This window comes from Macadamia integrifolia, chromosome 7 (genome assembly GCF_013358625.1).
Source record: "Macadamia integrifolia cultivar HAES 741 chromosome 7, SCU_Mint_v3, whole genome shotgun sequence".
Taxonomy (NCBI): domain Eukaryota; kingdom Viridiplantae; phylum Streptophyta; class Magnoliopsida; order Proteales; family Proteaceae; genus Macadamia; species Macadamia integrifolia.
The window spans coordinates 11,539,837-11,563,108 of NC_056563.1; the positions used below are offsets into that span (position 1 = coordinate 11,539,837).

The 23,272-nt window shown below is 39.1% G+C and overlaps 2 pseudogenes; one reads left to right on the forward strand and one right to left on the reverse strand.

Annotated features, from left to right (window-relative positions):
• Nucleotides 1–7,504: 7,504 nt before the first annotated feature.
• On the forward strand, nucleotides 7,505–10,373 carry LOC122084736 (annotated as a pseudogene).
• An 845-nt stretch (nucleotides 10,374–11,218) lies between these two features.
• On the reverse strand, nucleotides 11,219–14,292 carry LOC122084737 (annotated as a pseudogene).
• Between the last annotated feature and the right edge of the window lie 8,980 nt (nucleotides 14,293–23,272).

Here is a 23,272-nt window from a genome sequence, read left to right on the forward strand (position 1 = left end):
ATTTCTGTTCCAAAAAACAAGAATTTATGTTTTTTCCGTTTCTTGAAACAGAAACGGTAGAAACGTTATCAAACGGGCCCTAAATGTTATAGGTTTTTCTTTTTTTCATGGTAGAGATATATTAAATTTATAGTTACATCCGTCTTTCCCTCAACATGCATGGTTTATGGACATTGGTGCAAACTAGGACCGAGCCTTCCTTGAGTTGAGACACCACTTGGTTGCCTTTGGCCTGTTATCCTAGTTGGCCCATGGGCCTTGTGTTAGCCCAACCTAATTTTCATCCTTGCTACATGTAGATCAAGTGTACTCAACCATATAGAGTTTAGAGCCGAGTTTTTGGGTTCTAAACTTTTCTATTTTTTGGATAGGTAGGGAACAGAAGTAGATAATACTAAGGAGGCTTGAACTCAAGACCTTCTAATGAGAGTGGGTTTTTTCATATAAAAGTTCACCAACTGCACTAGGCAATTGTTGTTGAGTTTTAAAACATTAATGTTAAGGAAGGGAGAGGGACAATGATAACACCCCCCCCCACCTCTTTTGGTAGAAAGAAATTTATTCATGAGCATTAGAAAGTGAAGACTACATAGTTGATGGGAAACACAATAATCTTTTTTTTTTTTTAATTGTTTGGTTGTTTTTAAGTTGGTTCTACTTATAAATACTAATTCGTTTGAAACATCTTGTAAAGCTAAATGTGGTTCATCTGAGAAATAAGGTAAATAGCAAAATTCATATTTGACACACATAATCCTAATCCTCATATAAATAGTCCATGTTAAGTGTTAAGTTGTGCTTGGAAAGTAATCTGATATGTTTCATTGACTGAAAAAGGAAGATATATATACAAAATAATGGAGTGATTGTCTCCATGAAATAATAGGAAAAATCTAATCTAAATCAAATAGTTTCCTAATTTACAGAATAATGGAGTGATTGTCTCCATGAAATAAAAGAAAAAAAATCTAATCTAAACCAAATAGTTTCCTAATTTTACTCTATAGATATGTACAGATGATGTGGGAGATATGGATGAGTCACTTGATTTATACAATGATACACCAGCGTATTACAAGACTTATCTGATGATACAGCTAGCGCAAACACTCCCCCTCAAGGTGGAGCATGAAGGTTCTGAATGCCCAGCTTGGACTTGAGATGATGGAAAGAAGCTCGACCAAGTGACTTAGTAAAACGATCGGCAAGTTGATCTGCCAAATGAATCTTGGCAGTGCAAATAAGGCTCTGTTGTATGTTCTCATGAACAACATGATGGTCTATTTCAATGTGCTTGGTGCGTTCGTGATAAACCGGATTCACAGCAATATGAAAAGCGGCCTGGTTATCAAGGGAATGGGTTGCTGTGAGGATATGCCAAGATCTTGTAGGAGAAAAGAGAGCCATGTAATTTCACAAGTAGCAACTGCCATAGCGCGGTATTCTGCCTCAGCAGAAAATCGTGATACTGTAGGTTGCTTTTTTGTTTTCCATGAGATTGGACTAGAGCCTTAGAAAATGCAATAGCCAGTGGTAAGCGTCTAGTTATAGGACAACTTGCCCAATCGGAGTCATACCACCCTGTCAAGTTGAGACTATTCTTGCAAGGAAGAAGAATGCCTTGCCCTGGAGTGCCTTTTAAATAACGCAGTAAGCGATGAGCAGCATCCATATGTGGTTGGCGTGGTGTATGCATGAACTTACTTAAAATATTCACAGTATACACGATGTCAGGATGGGTGACCTTGAGATAAATTAGGCGCCCAATCAATTGTCGATATGGAGAGGGATCGCTGAGAACCAGTCCATTCGAGTCAAAGAGCTTGAGCTGTTGCTCCATTGGAAAGTCGACTGGCCAAGTTCCTGTGACACCACTATCACTGAGAATGTCCAGAGTATACTTTCTTTGGCAAAGATAGAGTCCTTGGCGGGATCGGTCAACCTCGATACCAAGAAAGTATTTGAGCGCACTGATGTCTTTGGTATGAAACTGAGTACAGATTTGGCTTTTGACAATCTTTATTAAGGCATCATCAGAGCCAGTGACGACGATGTCATCCACATAGATAAGGATGAAGACAATTGCTTTTTGCTAGTGAAGCATAAAAAGTGAATGATCTGCCTGTGATTGAGTGAAACCAAAGCTTAGTAGGGTTGTAGAGAGTTTGGCAAACCACTTGTGGGAGGCCTGCTTTAGGCCATATAAGGAGCATTGTAATTTGCAAACAACAGGCTCCCCCTTTCATCGATATCCAGGAGGAGTCATATATACATCCTCCATAACGTCCCCATGCACGAATTCATTATGGACATCTAACTGATGAATAGACCATCTGGAGGCAACAGCAATGGTGAGAAGCACCTAAACGGTAACAAGTTTAGCAACTGGGGCAAAAGTCTCATGATAATCAATGCCCTCGAGTTGAGTGCAGCCTTTTTCCACGAGGCTTGCTTTGTAACATTCCACAGTACTGTTCGCACACCATTTGATTTTAAAAACCCATTTGGAGCCAATTGCTTTCTTCCCATATGGTAACGAAACCAAAGACCAAGTGTTATTGGAGGTGAGAGCAGCAATCTCACTTTACATAGCGCCATGCCATTCAGGATGTTTCATGGCCTTGACGAAGGTAGTAGGTTCAGTGGTAACTGTAAGGGAAATTAGAAAAGACATATGGGGAGGGGGAAAACAATGATAACTTAAATGTTTAGAAAGAGGATGAGACATACCTTGACCAATAGTCGAAGACGAATTTGCTTGGGCAAGAGACAAGTAGTAATCTTGGAGATAACTTGGTGGTTTAATAGTGCAGGAGGGGTGGGTGCAATTGGGAGCGGGAAGAGAGGAGGTGGATGTAGTAGTTGGGGAAGGGGATGGTTGTGTAGTATCTGGAGGAGAAACCGCGGGGGTAAGGGTGGCCGCAGGGATTGGAATGGCTGTTGGGGTAGGATAATGGGTGGGTTGGATAGGTAATGTAACATCAGTATCTAAAATGGGAATGGGAAAAACAAAAGAGGGGGATGGGGAAGGGTCAGAGTGCAAATGGAATGGGAAAACATGTTCATGAAATATAACATCATGAGAAACATAACTGACCTTGGTGGTCAGATCATATACCTTGTATCCCTTTTGGGCATGGGGATTGCCAAGGAAAATGCCAGGAAGAGCCCTGTGGTCAAACTTTTGCTTTATATTTGGTTGGTGAGCAAAACAGAAGCAGCCAAACACTTTGAGATTGGAGAGAAGGGGTTTTTTTGGAAAAAGAATTTATGTGGAGTTTTTCCATGAAGTACCTTAGTGGGCAAACGGTTAATTAAATAACAAGCGGTGAGTACACAATCCCCCCAAAAGACTAAAGGTAAGTTGGCATGAAAGCGTAAGGCTCTGGCAACAGTGAGAACATGGTGATGTTTACGCTCAACTATTCCGTTTTGTTGTGGGGTTTTGACACAACTGGACTCTTGTAGCACCCCTAATTTTTTGAAAAATGGGAGGGTATCTTTATTGAAAAATTCACGGCCATTATCAGAGCGTACTCGTCGAATTTTAGCATGAAACTGAGTATTTACCATTTGAAAATAAATTTGTAAAATGGTTTGGGTTTCAGATTTATACCCATGTAGCACGTGAAAAATCATCCACGGTAGTTAGAAAGTAAGGAGCCCCTTGTAAGGAGGGAGTGTGATGGGAGCCCCATATATCCATATGCTTCAAATTAAAACAATGTATAGTTGAAATACTACTATTCGGAAATGGTAAATGAGACTGTTTTGCTAGAGGGCAGACAGTACAAATGTGCTTATTGGAAAGGGAAATATTAGCATCACAAATTTTAAGTGGGGAAAAATAGAAAGAGAGGGGTGACCAAGATGCCAGTGCACTCCTATGCCATTAGAGAAGGTAACGAGACAAGGTGTTTGATTAGTAAGCCTACATACAGAGAGGAGATTATACTGAAAGGAAGAGACAAGTAAGACATTGGAAAGAGAGAGATGGGAAAATAATGAAACATTCCCAATATGGGTAACTGGAGCTGCAGAACCATTGGGTAAGCGTATGGTAGAGGGTTTTGGGGATGAAGTGGATGAGGAAAATAAAAGGGGGTTGGAGATCATATGATCCGTAGCCCCAGTATCAGTAATCCATACAGAGAAATGGAGTATGGCAAAAAGGGTGGTACCTGCGACGTTGGCCACTGGATGTGTGTTACCAGATGGGAGCAAAGCAAGTAGCTGTTGAAGTTGGTCAACAGTAATAGTAGGAGCAGCAGTAGAGTCAATGGCATGTGTCTTGTTGATAGAGGGAGAACGTGGAGTGGCATGGCCAGGTTGTGGTTCCTATTTAGTGCTATCACCATTTCGAGGAGTCCAATTTGGAGGATACCCATGCTGTTTGAAACAACGCGAATCAGAATGGCCATCCATATTACAGTAATTACAATGATAGCGAGGTTTATTCGTGCCTTTAGAGTTAGTCCGAGAAGTGGTGTGCTAGGCGGCCAAGGCGACCTGCTCGAGTGGGATTGGCTGAGAGCCCTGTAACAAACACTAGCGCTCCTCTTGAAGAAGAAGAGAGTAAGCCTTAGCCATAGGAGGAAGCAGGTCCATGAGAAGTATTTGGCTGCGGACAGTGGAGAATGAACCATTTAGGCCTTGGAGGAAATCCATCAAGGCATCAATGTCAATGTGAGCATTTAGTGTGGTAACAGCACCATAAGTGCAAGATGGAGGAGACCGATAGGAGGACAGTTCATCGCGGAAAGCCTTCAAAGTAGTATAATATGAGGAGATGGAGTCAGTGCCTTGTGTGAGATTGGCGATGAAGCATCTGATCTCAAAGAGGCGAGGGGCATTTTGCTAAGAAAACGGTGCATGGAGATCAGTCCAAACATCTCTGGCAGTTGTTGTCCAAAGAATGCTATTAGCAATCGAAGGAATGGTGGAGTGAATAAGCCATGAAGTGACCATAGAATTGCAATAGCCCCAAGCAAGAAGATCAGGAGAATCGGTAGGGACTGGTTTGAGAATCTTACAGGGTAATTTGAAAAATACAAAAACCTAAAAAGGTATTTGTGAACCCGAAGGAAAAGTGAATTATTTCATTTCTTTGGTTATGACCCCAGTAGCAGGGACTTAGGTAGCAACAAAATTGTTTCCATAAATAAGATAAAGAAAAAATCACTATATAACTGTGCACTCCTATACTAGACATAGGGGTAGAGAAAAGACCACCGTACCCCCTAATTGGATGCTTGAGCAACTTACCTGATTGATCCCCACACTGCTGTAGTGACCACGTGACCAAGTACCAATCCCCAACCCGATAAGTAGTTTCCCCCTCTCACACAAGTTTGGTGATTAGGTTGTCATTTAAGATCTATACAGTTATGAATTGACTGTGGATATGGAGAATATTGAAACCAGCTTCAATACTATTAAGCATATTCATGAACAATGGAAGCTTACCATTGTGTACGGATGACAATAAAAAAATTTCAAGAAAAAGTAGGGATCCTTTTTGACCTGTCAGGCCTTTCTTAATTGCATCCAAGTCAGAGATCCACACCACCTAACCTAATTTGTGGCACCCTATTAAGATAACAAGAAATCAATAGGGCCAGTGCATACATAATTGAAGCAATTCTATTATTATGACATTATATATAAGCCTGTTTGATAACGTTTCTGTTGTTTCTATTTCAAGAAACGGTAGAAACATAAATTTTTGTTTTTAGAAACAAAAACAAAATTGAAGGTATTTGATAAGTCATGTTTCTAGAAGTCGATAGTAACCAACAAAAGAATGACCATGAGTTGTTTCCAGAAACGGCGAGCCTGAATCGTTTCTTGAATCATAAAATAGGTAAAAATTTCTATTTCCATTTCTGAAAACAAGTGAAACGAAATAATTTTATCAAACGTTTTTTGTTCCATTTCTGTCATTTCTAGACATAGAAACGGCAGAAATACGTTCCTTGAAACGTTATCAAACGGGCCCATAGTTTTTCTCTTTAGTAATGGTGGGTATTAACCTAAATATTAAAATATTTAGGACTCAACTTCAAAGCAATATGCGAATATGAATTTTTAGGTTTCAAAGTGCAGAACAGCAGAAGTGGGCTCCTTCCCCCCTCCCCCCTCCCCCCTCCTCCCTCCTCCCTCCTCTTTTCTTCCTTATTTGACCGACCAAAACAACTTTTTAGGAATAAACAAGATTGAATTCGGAAAGTGGAGAATCATCAAAGGCCCTTAATTGCTCTGTTTATTGTCAATCCTTAATAAACAAATGGGAAAAAGAATAGAATTCCCTGCATTCAAACTGATCCTGATCAAGTTGTTCAGTTTATGTGCCTTTATCATTCATTGTAATAATGGACTCTTAGGTCATGTCTCTTTTGCCTATGAAACCAGACCCTTTTGGGTCCACAGATCCACACACACCCCAACTCCCGCACCCACGTAAAGAAGATGGAGCCCTGAAAAGAAAGAGAAGGAAAACCTAGAAGTTAGTTATGAGGACCTTCGACTGACTGACTTAAAAGTATAGCTTAGAGTCACAATTGTATTAAAATCAAGGCTAAAAGATTATTAAGGGAAAAAGACCATTCTGCCCCTGGTTGGATATCTATATGTCTCCGTTGGTTGGATACTTGGTTCCTACACTAGTGCAGTAGCCAAGTAATCCCCAGCCCTAAAATTAGGGGAAAAGAACCCTACCGGTTTGGCGCAGGAAACGCATAGACACAAGCAGGTATGAAAAGATTGTGCTTTCCCCCCCTTGCGTGCATTGAAGATGCTCCTGCTTATGATCTCATTGGCCCACGTGTCTAGCATTTCCTGAGTCAGATCGACAAAGTTTTTTCACCCCTAAAATTAATATAAGGAAAAGATTGCTACCTGATCGATCACACGCTTACAACCATACACAAAGGTGACAAAAAGATTACCCTACCCCTAATTGGATGTCTATGCACTTTCCCTGATTGATCATGCACTGGTGCATTGGCGACGCCACCAAGATTAATATTTATGAATGCAAGGGAAGGGATCATCTGGTACAGCTGCCTACTAATAACCTTCAGAAAAAAAATTGTTAAAGAATTCAACTCGAATCCGACCATATTGCTTAGGCAGCCAATTTGGTCGCCCCAGATGGATCATTAGCTAACCACGTAATTAAGCCATTGTTAGATTACTTATAGAGTGAGCAGGACAGCCTATTCTTCATCATTCTTGTATTCTCACCCACATGCATTGTGTCTCATCTGCTCTTTCTCCAGCTAATTTTCATTCTCAAAGGTTTGTTCGATGTTCTTAGTTCTACTAATTGTTGGGTACTTAGTACAATACTTTCTATTTGTCATCTTCATCTCAACCATAAGACACTAGGCCTTGAGCATTACTCTTTGTTTCCAAACAAGGTGCAACTCACAACAAGAAGTACCATAACTCACTGACCTGTTTTCCTTTGGCAGTTGTTTACAGAAACATCAACACCACAAGAATGGGAGCCAGCAGATTGTTACTAGTCATTATAATGTTAAGTATGACGATTTGTGGGGGAACGGCAGCCACCGCGGAACTATCAACGGCTGCATCAACTCCGGTTACTGGAGCAACCCTTCAGCTAGTAGCTGCTTCTCTGAATATGTTTGTTGATGAGCTCCCGCAAATTCCAAAGCTTTATGGTCATTCAATGAAATATGGCTCACCAGCACCTGGTCATCTCACCATAGGCATGTTTGAGAAGAAATGGGTATATAAATTCTTCCTCCTATAATCTCACTATAGATAAACGCCCCTCCCCCTTTAGATTTTGGTGTTTTTGGTGGAAATTTTGGATACCTGGGCTGGAGGAACTCTCTTGCTGCCCAGGCTCTCAGTCAAAGAAATGGAATTTTGAAGGATATTTTAAAAAGGGAGAGGGATAGGTATGCTGCCGATATCAAGTATGCTAGCGAATAACACCAATAGGATCACATAATAGAGTATCATTTAGGAAGGATATGAGGGTCATTTCTGAAAAAAGAAAGAGAGAGACACACAATAGGTGCTAGCATACTTGATATCGGCGGCATACCCAACCTTTTCCCTTTTAAAAAATACAAAAACCTATGAGAGTATTTGTGAACCCAAAAAAAATGAGTTATTTCATTTATTTGGCTAGGAGCTGTGTTTTTCATTTTGGTGGTAAAGATTTCAAACTAAGTTAATGGGACCTTCTGCTTTTGGACGCAACTTCTTGCTTATAAGTTGGGCACTAAAAAAAATGGGAAAAGGATCTCATAGCTCTCTATTTCCTTCTCTTCACATGAGATGATCTCTCGACTCTTCAATGTACAAACTGTTTCATCTCTTTTTATTGATGTTATTCTTATGTCACTTGCTAAGAGAACTGTCACACAAACAAAATCCTGCTTTACAAAAAAATCTTGTATTTGATAGTGAAAAACAATTTCGATCAATCCTTGCACATACATTCACCTACGCATAAATGGCAGGAAATGGGACAAGTGCTGGCACCTTACATGCATGTTGTGCATAGGAACTCCACTCGTGAAAAAATTGTCCAAAAGTCCAACTAGTGTATGTTTCAATGATCATTTTCGGTGAAAGTGAATTTATTCAGAGGAACAAGAAAAGCTCATGAATGCCAAACCTTGATCTTGTATTCATGAATCAAAATTGGGCCAGACTGTCCCACCTGTCGGAGACAGTGCCCTCATGGCCTCATGGTCAGAATGATCAATTACTTACTAGTACTCTTTTTTATGCAGAAATTCCATCGTGATTTACCTCTAACAACAGTCTTCGCATATGGTATATCGACAAAAACAGCCACCATACCTGGACCAATGATCGTGGCCCTAAAAGGGTTGCCAACATCAGTGACATGGGAAAATCACCTTCCTCAAAATCACATCTTCTCATGAGATCTCACCGTTACCACTGCTATCCCTAAAAATGGTGGAGTTCCAACGGTTGTCCATCTCCATGGTGGCATTCACCCACCACAAGACGATGGTAACCCGCTCGCCTGGTTCACCTCCCGTTTTCGACATACCGGATCCGCCTGGACCCAAGCAACCTACACATACCCGAACGTCCAAGCCGCCGGTGACCTATGGTATCACGATCACGCACTCGGGTTAACACGTGTCAACCTCCTAGCAGGTCTTATTGGCCCTTATGTCATATGTGATCCTAAGGTAGAAAAACCTTTGAAACTCCCATCCGGGTCAGAGTTTGATCGGGTCCTAATGGTCTTTGACAGAAGCTTCTACAAGAATGGATCCATTTATATTAACTCAACTGGTGATAACCCATCCATTCACCCACAATGGCAACCAGAATATTTTGGTACTGCCATTATAGTTAATGGTAAGGCATGGCCTTATCTTAGGGTCCAAAGAAGGAAGTATCGGTTTAGGATCATCAATGCCTCCAATGCCCGATACTTTAACTTCAATTTAACTAATGGACTCCTATTCTTCCAACTGGCATCAGATGCTTCCTACCTCAATTCCCCAGTCCAGACTCAAAGTATACTCCTGAGATTGCTGATGTAGTAATTGACTTTTCAACTTCTAAGACTAATGAGTCTGTCTTAGCTAATAGTGCACCTTACCCATTCCCGTCCGGCAGTCCGGTGGACCAGTTGAGTGGAACTGTAATGAAGTTCATCATTGCACCGCGAATTCCGATCCCTCCCGATAACTCGAAGATTCCGGCGAGCCTCGTGAATTATCCGATAGCAACGACAGAAGGTGCAGTGAAGACAAGGTATATTGTGTTTTATGAGTATGATAGTGCTACCGGAAACCCTATCCATCTCTATGTTAATGGGAAAAGAACCTAGATCCGGCGACGGAAACCCCGAAATCCGGTACAACGGAGGTGTGGGAGGTGATCAACCTAACCCCAGATAATCACCCATTGCATGTACACTTGGCTTCATTCCAGGCAATCAAGACTCAAGAACTGGTAAATCTCACCCAATTCACCAACTGCATGACAATAAAGAATGATGCAATTGCATGCAATGTGACATCCCATGCAACTGGGAGATTGCTAACTGTGCCTAACTATGAGAAGACATGGAAGAATGTAGTGAAGATAGCTTCTGGATTTCAAACTACTGTGGTTGTCAAGTTTAATTTGGTGGAGACTAATTCAAATTATCCTTTCAATGTGACTGCTGCACCTGGATATGTCTATCATTGTCATGTAAGTCTCTTTAATTAATTATCCTCTTGGTTAATTATATAATTTTGGTTGGTATCTGACTTAAATTCTTTTTTTTCTCATATATGCAGATTTTAGACCATGAAGATAATGAGATGATAAGACCATTGAAGATGGTTGTTTGTTAAAAATACCCAACTCCCCTCTTTTTTTTTTTTTTTTTCGTTTAAGTGACGCGTTAAAAGGTGTATGTAGAACTTGTAACTTTCTTTTGATTGTCATTTATCTTAAGTTATTAATAAATTAAAGAACATCATCAACTTCTCTAAACTTTGTATTTATAGTTTTCTGGTTTTGGATTGATTGTTATTGTATAATTCTTCAAATGGGTCGGCCATGGAATTCTACAATCAAATATTGTAATCGAATCAACATACACTTTTTTAAATTAAAGCATAACTCTTTGCTTGTTTTCCTCTCTTTTAGCCTAACTTGTGAAGGTCTCTTGGGTGCTACGAGAGATTTGATTAGTCTCAAGAGAATTTTCAATCTTCCACAAAGAAAAATATTGTCACGACCAGGTCTTAGGTTCCCACTAGTTTTGTTAATTTTCAGCAAAATGGAATTAAAGAAAACATGCAATACAGGATTAAAGTCTAGGGATACCCTAGATTGGCATATGACTACATTATCAACTTAAATAAATAAATAATGAATATAATTACATCAATATGGGGAAGGTTTCTTCCAAGGAAAGTGTAAAAAAGAATCTGCACGCTACACCAATGAATGATTAAAGACTAATATCATCCTTATGAATCCACATGGGTTGACATGTTCAAAATAGGAGAGAGTACGCATCAATGTGGACCTCACTTATAGGAGAGAGTACGCATCAATGTGGATCTCACTTCTTATTATGTAAGAAGAGTGTAAATGAATCTTTACAAAGGTAAGGGAAACAATCTTTGACCAATTTTTAATTTAAAATATAAAAAACCCTTCCATAATTAGCTTCAGTTAATTGTCTTTGTCAACGAACCATCTTCAGTGGTCGCATCATATCGTTATCTTCATGGTCCAAAATCTGCATTCCCGAAAATCGTCATAAGACTCAGTCAGATTAAATAATAATGGCTAGCTAGACACAGCAGAGGTTAATTTTCCTAGCTTTCATCTAAAGAGATCCTACATGAAATTGCAAAAGCTAAGAAAAGGAGGAAAATAAGCAGTAGATATTAAGGCTTACATGACAGTGATAGACGTATCCAGGTTCAGTTGTTGCGTCGAAGGGATACGTTCCATTGGTCTCCATCATATTAAAATTGACGATCACAGTAGTTTGATATCCAGGCATTATCTTTACTACATTATTCCATTTCTTCTCATTCTCTGCTATACCTAGCAATGGCCCACTTGCATGGGCTGTCACGTTGCATGCAATTGCATCATTCGTTACGTTCATGCAATTCATGAACGTATCAAAATCCAATAGTTGCTGCACCTTGATCGCTTGAAAGGTAGCCAAGTGTATATGCAATGGGTGGGTGATTATCTGGGGTAAGGTTGATCACCTCCCACACCTCCTTTGCACCCATTTTTGGCATTTCCGTTTTTGGCATTTCCGTCACTGGATCAGAGAAGCTCTTCCCATTAATATAGATATGGGTCGGGTTGCCCGTCTTATTACTGTTATACTTGTTACTGTCGAAAATTCGTATGAGCCGACCCTGCACAAACACAGAAGGCAGAGGCTCAGATGTATCTCCAGGATTAGTCCTCCGATGCCCAAGTTAGTGATCGGCAGAACAGTATTTTTACAGGAGTAATGGTGGATATTGACGTACCTCCCTCCAAGTTTCTTTCGGGTTCCCTCTTATAGGGTTTCTCAGCCTAGGGTTTTGGGAACCCCTCTCCTCATGTGGTTTGAAGCTTTACGGCCTCTATCGGATGGGCGACACGTGTTCCTCCCTCAGATGCTATGTGTCTTCGCCTTATGGGGTGACAAATTCTACCATATCAATACTCATACAACGTTATGTACCTTGTAGTCGCCGCACCATTGGTTGTTGCCGCCGGGTAATTCACTAGGCTTGCCGGGATCTTTGAATTATCGTGCTTCTTATTCGGTAAAACAATGAACTTCATTATTTTACCACTTAGATGATCTGCCGGGCTTCCAGACGGGTACGGGTATGAAGCATTATTGGTCAACACGATCTCTTTGGTTGTAGAGGTAGAGAAATCTATGACAACGTCTGCACTCTCAGCTGGAGCCAGGAGTATATTTTGGGCTGTGACGGGTGAGTTTAGGTAAGATGCATTAGATCCCAGTTGGACGAATGAGAGGGCGCCATCATCTAAGGAGAAGTTATAGTAGCGTGCATTGGAGGCGTTGGTGATCCTGAAACGATACTTCCATCGTTGCACCTTAAGAAATGGCCAGATCTTACCATTAACGATAATTGTATCACCGTAATATTCGGGTTGCCATTGTGGGTGGATGGACGGGTTATCACCTGTTGAATTGATGTAGAGAGACCCATTTTTGTAGAAGCTCCGGTCAAAGACCATCAAATTCCGATCGAATTCCGACCCTGTTGGGAGATTCCAAGGGTTTTCCATCCAAGGGTCATGGATGGTATAAGGGCCGAGGAGGCCCGCAAGAAGATTGACACGTGTTATCCATGAGCGTGATCATGATACCAAAGGTTCCCAGCATTTTGGACATTCGGATAGGTGTAAGTCTTTTGGGTCCACCCGGATCCGGTCTCTTTGAAATGGGAGGTGTACCAGGCAAGTGGGTTGCCATCGACTTGAGGTGGGTGGATACCACCGTGGAGATGGGCTACTGTGGGGACCCCACCATACATAGGTTTAGCAGTGGGTAAGGTTGGGTCCCATGGGAGGATGTGGCTTCAAGGGAGATGATTTTCCCATGTCACTGAAATTGATACCCCTTTCAAGGCCTCGATCATGGGTTCGGGTACGGTAGCTGTAGCTAGGGGTGTCAATTCGTGGCCCGACCCGACTAAACCGATCCGGACCGACCGTTTATAGACCAGCCTGGCCCGGACCGTTTATTAAACGTGTCGGGCTTGAACCCGGCCCGTTTATAAATGGTCAATCTCGGTTTTGCTACTTGGACCGTCGGGCGCCAGATCGAGACCGATCGAATAATGCCCGACTGAGACCGGCCTATTGTGCACCGACTTGGCCCGACCCTTTAATGATTGTAGAATACCTATTTTTACCCCCCAAATTAAAGAATAAAAACTAAAAAGTAAAAGACATGTTCACATTTTAAATAATGGTTATATTTGGTATCATTTATTGATTTATTGTCATTTTTTTGGGCTTGCATGAGTGGGCCGGAATATAAGAGCACATTTTAAAGAGGGTCCGTTTAAAAATCGATTAAAGCCCGTTTAACATTAAACATGTCCGTAGCCCGGTTAAGGCCCGACTAAAGCCCGATTAAGGTAGCCCGATTATAGCCCGAGACCGACCGACCGAATATAAAGTGTACCATGCCCTCAATAACTAAGCCCGATTAGTTAAATGGGCGGACACGGTGTAGCCTTTGAAAGTCTTCAAGCCCGATTAAGCCCGACCAAAACCGAACCAGCCCGACCGATTGACACCCCTAGCTGTAGCTTTGGATGTGCCGTATGCGAAAACTGTGGTTGGAGGTAAGTCACCGTGGAACTTCTGTATATGAAGGGATAGAAGAAAAATAGAATTAGCAACTAACCATATATGAGGACTGGGTCAGGTTTGAAACTAGACCATCCGCTCACCCTTAACTTCTTAAAAGTTTAATAGGAATGGGGTGGAATTTGGAAGAAGTCATACCCATTTCTTCTGGAACATGCCTTTGGTGAGAAATCCGGTTACTGCAGAGCCGTTTCGCATTGAGTAACCGTTGACCTTGGGAATTTGTGGAAGTTCATCAACAAACATTTGCAGAGAAGATGCCACTTGTTCAAGGATTGTTTGAGTCACCGGAGGTGGTGATGGTGCTGGTGCTATTGCTTGAGTAGCCAAGCTAACATGGATCATGAGAGTGAACAATATAAGGGCTGGTAACACTTCAATAGACTTCATTGATGACCAAAAGCAGATCGCAGTCGACGTGACAACTCTGATGTGCCTCGGAGAATGAAGAAAAACCCTCAAAGAATAAAGCTTTGCCCACTATATCTATAAACTCTTAGAGCATGATTGGTCTGCCACTTTTTTACACTTTTAGGACTCAGTAAGCGAGGAAAGAGTTTAATTAGAATCCGCACCAATTTTTACCCAATAGAATCGATCGATTCCATTGCAAGCAGTTGAATAAATAAAAAAGCACTTGAATAAACCAAAAAAACAAAAAAAAAATCATTGATTAAGTGGTCGCAACTGCCTCTCGACATTTTGGGGGTAAAACAGTGTGTATAGTTATCCTCCTTTCCTCAGACCTCGTACATGCAAAAGCCTCGTACATTAGATACATCATTTTTTTTTTTTTATTAAGCTTTAATATTGTGTGGGGTAAACATAAACAATCAATATTCAAACTTTAATGAAAGTTTGAATATCAATATTAATAATGGATAGTTGAATTCTAAGAAAAACATTCTAAGAAAAATTTTGATAGTTGAATTCAAATTTCCAGAGTTGATTCTGAAATGAAATATTGACTTAGTTGAACAATTTAAACAACTCGTTTAAACAGAAAACCCAATTAGAAGTTTTTGAAACAGCTTTTGGCAATTAATGTGTATAAAGGAATTCTCACAAATTATCTCACTAATTATTGTTATGATATCAATTACTTACTGATTCAATGGGGCTTTTAACTTGACATGTTTTTCTTCATCTCTTTGACCCTAGAACTTCATTGGTTTATCAAAATTGGGCTAGGTAAAATATATACAAAAGAAGAGAATCAAATAATATATATGGGTTATCACTTCATAAATGTATTTTATAAATATTTTCTTATTTTTTTGCACTGATACTTTGATTGTTTATTTTAATATTTTTAATATTTAACATCAACAATACATATTTTATTACAATTTCTTGATACATCATCAAATTTATTTAAGAAAATGAAAAATTATAAAATTTTATCATCAAATTTATTTAAGAAAATGAAAAATTATTCAAGTAACAAGGCCTTTACCCTTAATCAGGGAGAGGAGACCAAAAGGACATAGGCCTTATATTTTTTCGCTTAAGGTCAGTAAGAAAATTTTTTATTAGAAAGAATTAAAGGATTACAAGGCCACCAAGCCACTAGAAAAATTGGCCTGAGCCACCAACTCCACCTATGGCATTGCCAGTAGAGATGGGGCACAGTAAAAATATAAGCTAGAGAGTAGCCTTTATCTCCACTTCGGCCTCTAACTTATCAAACAAAAAAGCTCAGAGAGCTTTCAGCTTTCACAACGACAGAACCGTGGCTGAGGCATCCCAATCGATATCAATAGCTGAGAACCGAGGAGGGGTGCTCCAAACTACTGAAAATCGGGTTGCAACTGCATGCCTCGCCAACCTCAGCAAATTTTCCTTACCTGTGTGTTCTTATAAGGAATCTAGACTACGAGCCCATTGGGTTTAAAGTTGAGTGTTTGCATTTTTCTTTCTGTTAATCAATTTAATAACATATTTTTATAACACGCATACTCTCTTAAAGAATGATTTGGTGGCCTTCTTTCACACTTTCAGCATAACTTGTTGCTTTTGTGGAAGCATAGGAATATGGTCACAATGGGATCAAAATCCCGAAATCCTCTTCTTGTAATGAGTCATGTGAATTCCTAGATTGCTCAGATAAATGGTGAGAAATCAGATCACTTAAAGGTGATGGATATTGAACCCAGATTTGATATCAGAACACAAATGCCATATTTTTCTGACAATGTGTTGATTATAACTATTGTATCCAACATGTCTCTTAAAATATCCCGTTGGGCAACCATTGTATTCTCACAAAACGAATGCTTATTCTACTCACTAACTATGTAATGACAGGAGAGGATATTGAAGCGGCAGCGCAGGGAATTCTGATCAAGATTGAAGAAACAATCAAGAATGGATAGGAAGTGCCAGATTTGGAGTGATATGGAGGCTCTAGAACCTTTAATGAAACCCTAACAATTATTTTGAAGTGGCCATAAGTCACTATACCTCCTAGAATTGCCTGCATATTCCAAATTACCCAGGGATCAACCGTCAATATCAATCTTATAGCATCCATAGGAGGATCTGTCAAAATCAGTTCTTTGTACACTTTCCTAGTAACAAGAGCTCTCACCAAACAAAGCGCAACAGAGATTTGGAGATCCCTCAGCATTTGGACTCCAAGACCAGCCAGTGGCGAGAAGTCTTGAAGGTCATGCACCACAGCTTTCATAATCAAGGATGCTAGTCTGCAAATGTTTTCAAAATCTCCGTTGATTTCACTTATTACAAATCTGATGCAAGGTATACAATAGGCAAGCGGACCAGATTTGTCTCAAGGGAGAAACCCTAGTTTTCTTTTTGCATAAGGAGAAAAGTTCTTCGATAAAAGTAAGACCACGCCATCTCAGATAAAAAATCTTTAATAATTTTGACCACACCATACATGTAAACCTGCAATCAAGAAATGTATGATGAAGGGATTCACAAGCTACCAAGCGGAGACAGCATATAGACGCCATCTGCACCGAGAGGGCCATCACTTGATCATTCATAGGAAGTTCTTCATGGATCAAACGCCAACTGAAAATCGAGGTACAAGGGGCAGTGGGTCTCTTTGAACTCACCATGAGCTCCTTTTTTTTTTTTTTTTTTTTTGGGTAGAGAAGAAAAGTAGATAACAGCTGGGAGGCTCGAGTTTATGAGTTTGAGCCTCTTGGTGAGTATAGACTTTTTACACACCACAACTCGCCCACTGCAATAGGCAGTTGTTGTCTTCTCTTTCTAATCTTTGCTTCATTCGCTCGCAAACTGTGTTCCCTCAATCTCACTGTCGTTTGCAAACTTCGTTCCCCCAATCTCACCGTTCATTTACTAACTTTTGAAATTACTTTTGAATTATTTCCTTAATCAATCATATCTTTGCCATCATATGATATTTTAAGCTATTAAAAATAAGGGACAACTCCTGTAACTTATCTCCGTGATCACCATTTTTTCACTTAAAACATACGATGCTACATATATCTATATATTACAAAATTATAATAATCAATTTAAAACATATAATATTGCATATTTAAATGGTCGAGCTCGATTATCATTTTTTTTTTTTTTAAGAACATTATAAATAAGACTGAATTTTCCCACACCCACAATCAAGAGAAACTAAGGGGTTTGAATAGTGTTCATAGGATATCGTGCAATATTAAGTGATAGTTTGGACCATTTCATAAATAAGAGGCTTGGCTATCTTTTTCTAAATTTTATTTTCACGCATACTGAAGGAAAACTTTTTCCTTAAAGCTTCGTTTGGTTGTAAGGGGAATGCAAATTTTTTATGTGAAATGGAATTAATTTTTTTCCCAGGGGAAATAAATTTTAGATGTTTGATTGCAAGAAAAATATATTTTACATGTAAAAACAATTTCACTTATGCAATAAAATTTCCCTTTTTATTTTCCCACCAAAATAAGAAGAAAAAATAAAACCCTACTCTCACGATCTCTCTCTCCCTCTCTCCTTGCTCGCGACTCTCACTCAGCTCACGGAAAATGATCTCTTTCTCTCTCACCCTGCTTGCAACTCTCATCTTAGTCAATCTCTTTCTCTTCGTTTAGACCCACAAGCAACACAAGCAGGTCAAACCTCCGGTAAATTAAGTTCACTTCACTTTTGTTGCAACCAAACAACTCAAAAGAGGGAAAAAAATTCATTCCCTTCCCTTCCCTTCACTTCCCTTTTCTTTCCCATTTCCCTTGCAACCAAACGCAGCCAAAATATTATCCCTAGTGGAATTCTATCCAATACCTGGCTACAACCAATCAAAATCGTCCAGAACCTGGACCGAAGCCAATAATGTCCAAATTGAGTGACAAGCCAGGTCCTCTTGCCTCTTGGCCCCCTTCTGGCCCAAATTATGGGTCTGCCCCTTCGTGGGCTTCCGGCTCCTATGGGCCTCGTGTTGCCCATTATGGGCTCCCCTTGCATCATCATAATAATAATAAAAATAAAAATTCCAATAAATAAGGTAAATTGGAGTGTGCTGTCGTAATGTGCATCAAGAACAAAAAAATTCCAAGGGTGTTTTAGCAGGAATGGTGATATATTAAGAGCTACTTAAATTCTTGTTTATGATACATATTCCCCCGCTTTCGTGAGGTCAACTGTGTAGTGGACAAACTCGCAAAACATGTTGCCTCAACTAGATTTTCTTCTATTTGAGATGTGATTCTATCTTTTCTTAATTATATCTGATGTTACTTGGGATGCTCAATTGAGACACAGATTTAGGTTCTAGTAACCATTTGATTGTATTTTTCTTTGGTTGGGTTTCTTTTCTATTGATGACCATGCCGAAGGTGGAAAATAAATTAATAATTTTTAATTTTTATTTATTTATTTATTTATTTATTTATTTTTGTTCTCTCCATCTTTGGTCTCAAACTTTTATTAATAAAATCATTGCGGATTCTTAGAAAAATAAATAAATAAATAAGGAGTGTGTTAGGTAATTTCCTATTCTGTGATGGGTTCCTACCCCATGGTGCAATTAGATCCATGTTCCATTTTTCTCGGTATCCATACCTCTACAATTTAATGGAAAAAAAAAAATTCTTTAATTTAGTTTTATTTAACCATTTTCCTCGTGTGTAACATTGCGTTCATTCATGTGACGTTTGTCCCTGCCATAATTTCAACATCAGAAACTTTCCAGTTTGAGTTAGGACGGTTGGGAAAATTTTATTTGGATATTTTAAGCTCATGCCTAAATTTCATCTTAATTCGATATCGTTTTATTCTCGATCAATTCAAACTATGGCTGCAACAGGGTTATGTCGGGCCGGCTTTTTAAAATCATAGTGTAACTCTGTGTCCCACTAGTTAGCTCATGCTCGCACTGAAACTTGACTCAGGGCCTAAAAACTTCAATCATATCCTAATTCTATAGGGTTTAACCCGGCACAGGCCTTGCCTGATTGGTCTTGATTGGATAGGGGCCAAGTCAAGATGTCATTGATTTGCCATCAAGGTCAGGGTATATCTTGACCTTGACCCTATAAAATATGAAATTTCTAAGAAGTCATAAATCCCTTGGAATTGAAAACTAAAATAAATATTAAATCTAAAAAAATCATTTGATAAGAAATTTAAGTAGTTTATACAACCATGGGGATAATGATTACCAAACATCAAAAATTGATCATCAAACACTTAATAAGCAGGGTAAAAAAATCAGGGTCAGGCAGGGCCAAATAAGGGCAAAAGTCAAGGTAAAAAATCAAGGTCGAACTTATGGCGGGCCACATACATCAACTCTTACCCACCTTAACTTTGACTTAGGGCAAAAAAATTTCAGGTCAAGCCGGCCCTCGAGACCAGATTTTTTGGACCTAGCCCTATGCGGGCTCAGGGCGGCACCAGGGCCCTAATTCAAAGAACTATTTTGTGGATTCCTCACTTTCCTTTCCATTTTTTAACACTTCCCTAGTAGAATCTGACTTTGATTATTGTATGTATGAATTCTTGAGAAGATTCTTGAGAAGTTCTTCATGGCAATATAAGGTGTTTCAAAATCGGCCTTACATCGATTGAGAGTAATTAATATTTCCTCTTCTTCTTCTTTTCTTTTTTTCCAATAAAAATGATTAATTTAAAAAAAAATAACAGAAAAAATTACCCATCCACAACCTGGCCGGGGTGCCTCACGCATATACGTGCATGATCGTCCATGAGCAAATGAGGCATGCCTGGATCCTCATGCTTATAAAAAGAAACATTTTGTTGTTTCTATGGAATGTAGTTTTCATAGAGAATTCGCAACAAGCAGAGTCAAGAGCCGTGTACCAAGGATTGTAAAGAGCGTGGGAATGGTAGTATATGAAGAATTGTCCATGGGGATTTTCGATATCATGCCCAAAATGAAGATGATAAGCAACGAACTTGGTAAGAGTCGTAAATTCGGACGTCCTAAGTTCGACTCGCATGAGGCACACCTTGGGTCACTCACAAGGGGGTGTTTAGTGCTTTTCATTGCTTTCAATGAAAGTTGAATGGTTCTCATTCAACCCCGGTATGATCCGGTCCATGCAGTTGTGTGGTTAGTATGGACCCACGGGATTAGTCAGGCCGAAGGCCTAGATACCCATCATTAACAAAAAATATATATATAAAATAAAATATCCCAAAATGAAGATGTTTATTAAAGTGTGTAATTAAGCAAATCAAGGATCGAATATCCCTGCTAATAGCATGAGTAGACCTAGATATCGCTACCGTTAGTGATTGAGTGGTCTTCCTGCTAATGGCGAAGCTAAATGTGGGAGGCTCTCCTTGTCCTAGCGATTTGGACAGGTCTTTTTCTTTCGTATGCTTCTTTGATTGCTTGTATTGCAGGTTTTTGTCTTTCTGCTTTTAGATTTTTGACGTAATAAAGTTTGGTCCTTGAGCCAGGAAAAAAAAAAGGGGGGGGGGGGGGGGGGGGGGGGACGAAGGGTGGATCTGTAATAACTATTCATCTCGATGATGTGTTTTCTTTGTTTTTTTAGGATTGTTTTTTTTTTTTTCACAAGGGTAAAAGATTTTGTGTCTCATTCGTACATGTGTTTCTCCCTACTCCAAAAACTCCTCAAAAGAAACATATAACTGGTGCCTGGAGCAAAACCTTTGGTGAATGTAGTAAAATTGGCGATATTGGTAAGCTTACGTTCTGTGCTACTGTTTGTCATACTTGAAAGAAAATTATTACGATCTCATATCAGATTATGGGGGTTGATTCTACATCGATTTCCATATATGTGGGTTGATATGATATTAGGTCCCCTCAGGTTATAAGTCGATTTATGGGGTTGAGTTCTTCCAAAACCATAACAAAGATAAACGTTCATCTAATCTTCAACAAGATAAGACCAAAGCTGACTATTATTCTTATAATCATATTTTATATTAAAGTTAAGTATCATCTCATCATCTTCCATGGAAGTCATCATACAGGAATAGTAGATTTATGGATTGTTGATGTGTCTTTAAGTATTCAATGATTCCAAGGCATTCTGTATTCGGATGGAGGATGTTTCATGGTAAGCTTCCAATGGATGATAATGTATCTAGTAAAAGTATTTCCCTTGCCACCTGATGTGATCTATGCACGTCTCATTCTGAAAACGCGTCGAATTTAGTTATGGAATGTGGGTTCGCTCAGGAGTTGTGGACTGCTTGAGATATCATGGCAGCCACTTTCTACGTTTCTTGACTAAGTTGGTGGAAAAGTAAGAGTAGAATATTGCCACTCCATGGGGCTTAGCTCGCTGGTTTGGTGCTTATTCCTTATCATTTGTGTTTAGAATGGACCTCTCGAAGATATGAAGGTAGAAATAGAGACGTAGGAATCATTTTCTGGATGATTCAACGTGATTTATATGAGGCAGAGCACAAACTCAAGGGATCTATTAAATCAGCTTTAGATCTTTTATGCTCAAGGAAGTTAGGACTATTTGTGCTCCCAGGTTAAGCTACTTCTATTTTAGAGGTCTTTTGGTGTAAGCCGCCTGTAGATGTATTAAATTTGACACGGATGGGTGCTTGGTAATCCGAGAAGAGCAAGAGTAGGTGGCGTATTAGGAGATCATTTGGGCTATGTGATTTCTTCTTTTAAGGAGTTTTTGGGTGATTCCCCAAACTCTGTTGCTGAATTTACTGCTCTAATGACCAGCATTTCTATGGCTAAAGAGTTAAGAATTGACAACTTGTGGATCAAATGTGACTGTTGTTGTTGTTGTTATCTTGGTTCACGAAATTGTGCCTTGATTTCTTTGACAGTCGTGGGTTTCTTTGAAATCTTATTTGGTCTCTATCCAATAGAAGATTACACATTGTGTTAGGGAATCTAATCCAATTGCAGATTTCTTAGCTAAAGAGGCTGCAAAACTTGGGATAAACTCCACGGGGTTGATCTTCCTCTTATCTATTCAGAATGAAATCCAAAATATTACAATTGAGAGACTGCGTTTCTACTTCTCTAGTCATTTTTTGATCGTTTATTATTGAAGGGGCTAAGTCTTTTCCTGCTGATGGCAATGCCAAAGGTGGGAGTTTCAGAGTTTTTTCTCTATTTTTGTATCCATCTTGGAATGCCTAGACGTTAACTATGTATTCTATTTTATCCTTTTCTTTTAAGTGCAATTTTCTGACCATTAAGGAAAACAAAAGGTGTTGTAACGGAAGAATCTTCCTATTTACTTTTGGGTTGTATGCCCTCTTATATATGTCCTATGTCCTTTTGGGCCCCTCTCACTGATCAAGGGTAAAGGCCCTCTTATTTGTACAATTTTTCTTTTTTCTTAAATAAATTTGATGATATATATTTCTAATTTTATATATTTATTGGCTAAAAGATGATATGTATTAAGAAAATTGTAATAAAATGTGTATTATTTATGCTAGAATATTAAAATAAACAATCAAAGCATCAGTGCGAGCAAATGTGAAAATATTTATAAAATACATTTATGAAGTGATAACCCATATATACTATTTTGATTATCTTCTTTTATATATATTTTACCCAGCCCAATTGTGATAAACCAATACATTTCCAGGTCAAAGAGATGGGAAAAAAAAAAACACATCAAGTTAAAGCCCCATTGAATCAGTAAGTAATTGATATCATAACAATAGTTGGTGAGATAATATGTGAGAATTCCTTTATACACATTATCAAAAACTGTTTCAAAAACTTCTAATTGGGTTTACGGCGTAAACGAGTTGTTTAAATTGTTCAACTAAGTCAATATTTCATTTCAGAATGAACTCTGAAATTTGAATTCAACTATCAAAATTTTTCTTAGAATGTTTTCTTCCCCTAAGAGAATGATCCAGTCTGAGTTCACTAATCAATGAAGAAAAAAAAAAAAAG